The 1683-nt window shown below is 35.1% G+C and overlaps 1 pseudogene; it reads left to right on the top strand.

Moving 5' to 3' along the window:
* The window catches only part of LOC104467969, a 45279-nt pseudogene that overhangs the window by 17735 nt on the left and 25861 nt on the right, over positions 1–1683 (top strand).

The raw sequence follows: 1683 nt of genomic DNA, 5'->3' as shown, positions 1-1683 counted from the left end.
TGGATACAGTCTTTAGGTTGAGTTTAGGCTAGTTTTTTTGTTCGTTTTATAATGGCAATAATACAGATAACGTTATCTGCTATACTCCTTAACCTATGCTTATTGTAAGTGGTAATTCTGGTGATAATGATGTAGCAATATAATAAAACAATTCAGTTGTTAGAATCTAGTACATGTTGGGAACATGTTCAGGTTCAAGTCCAGAGCTGGTAATGTGTCAGCATTTTAATTGTATGCTGATATTTTTGGCCAATACATAGTTCAATGTTTTCACTTTAACCTGGAGTCAGAGATCATTGTCTGTGGAAAATAGTCATGTCATGTTGCTGTTTAAAATAGATTCAGGGTGTATTTTAGGAGAAACACAGGGAAGACAAATAGGTGAGGATCAATAGCTGTTTCAGAGGGTTGTCTTATGATCAAGCCTGTGTGTTTTTCACAGGAAACAAACATTTTTTGCTTTCATACGTAGTTAAGTAGCTTAATATTAATCTAATGTGCTATGTGAGTATGTGTTCCTTTGTGCTGATGAGAATTTCTGTTTACTCCCCGTCAGCTAAAATGCCACTATAATATAGGTGTAGTTTCAGCCATTTGCTTTTGAACTGTTTTGAACTGTTGTAGCACTAGCTTTTTAAGACTGTCAAACGCTCCTGATTTCTTTAAAGTTTGTTCATCTTTCTAATAAAATGTAATTATGCCATTCTGTAGATACTTGTGGTCGTACATCTACAGTAAATACAATGAATTTACTCCCTTTTCAGTGGCATTGTTTGCCTTCTGCTTAAGAAGGCATCAGAGGCATACAGAGGCAAAAAGGAGTTTTACTTCAAACATGAGCCTCAGCAGAACTGGCCTTTTTTTTGGCAGCTTGAAAGAGAAGGCATGCTTACTGTATCTGTGAGTTCTCACAAAGACTTCATTTAATAGCACATCACTCTCCAGTTTACGACCAACTCATATTTTTCTGCACACCTTTGTTAAAGCAGCTTCCATTGTGCCAAGAGCAGCTGTTACTATCTTGCTGATAAATTTAATTAGATGGACGGCAGATATGAGGAGCAAACAGAAGGCCCGTTAGAAATAGTTAATTCTTCGCTAATCACTGAATGTATCTCAGGTTTAATGATGGTTAACAGTTATGCTACAGCTCATTTTGATGTTGCCACTTGTCTTCTCTCTGAGATTCAGCTTGTGTTAATTTTCCTTACTGACATCCTGCTGCAAGAGGGTTGTTAACTTCTTAAGTTGTTTTTTGTCTGCTGGTTCAACCTATTCATACTCATCTGTTAAGTAACAATAAACATTCTTCTTTCAGGTTTTTACTGGAATTTTTGCAGCAGAAATGGTTCTGAAGATAATTGCTATGCATCCTTTTTATTATTTCCAAGTTGGCTGGAATATTTTTGATAGTTTTATAGTTACCCTTAGTTTGGTGGAGCTTTTTCTGTCAAGTGTGGATGGATTATCTGTTCTCCGATCATTCAGACTGGTAAATAAATTAGTGATAATAATATATCTGCTAATGCATTGTATTTGTATTTTAACTGTACTCGGTGTCTATAAGTAAGACTTTTTAGTATTATTATATTTTGTGCTAAGTGTCACAGGATATCTCTGCAAACATGTTTTACAAAATTATTTATGTTATCACTGAATAGTGTATGCCATTTTATGGTTCAG

Source organism: Pterocles gutturalis, unplaced genomic scaffold, assembly GCF_000699245.1.
Source record: "Pterocles gutturalis isolate BGI_N339 unplaced genomic scaffold, ASM69924v1 scaffold4874, whole genome shotgun sequence".
Classification (NCBI taxonomy): Eukaryota; Metazoa; Chordata; class Aves; order Pterocliformes; family Pteroclidae; genus Pterocles; species Pterocles gutturalis.
This window is presented reverse-complemented; position numbering and strand designations above follow the sequence as displayed.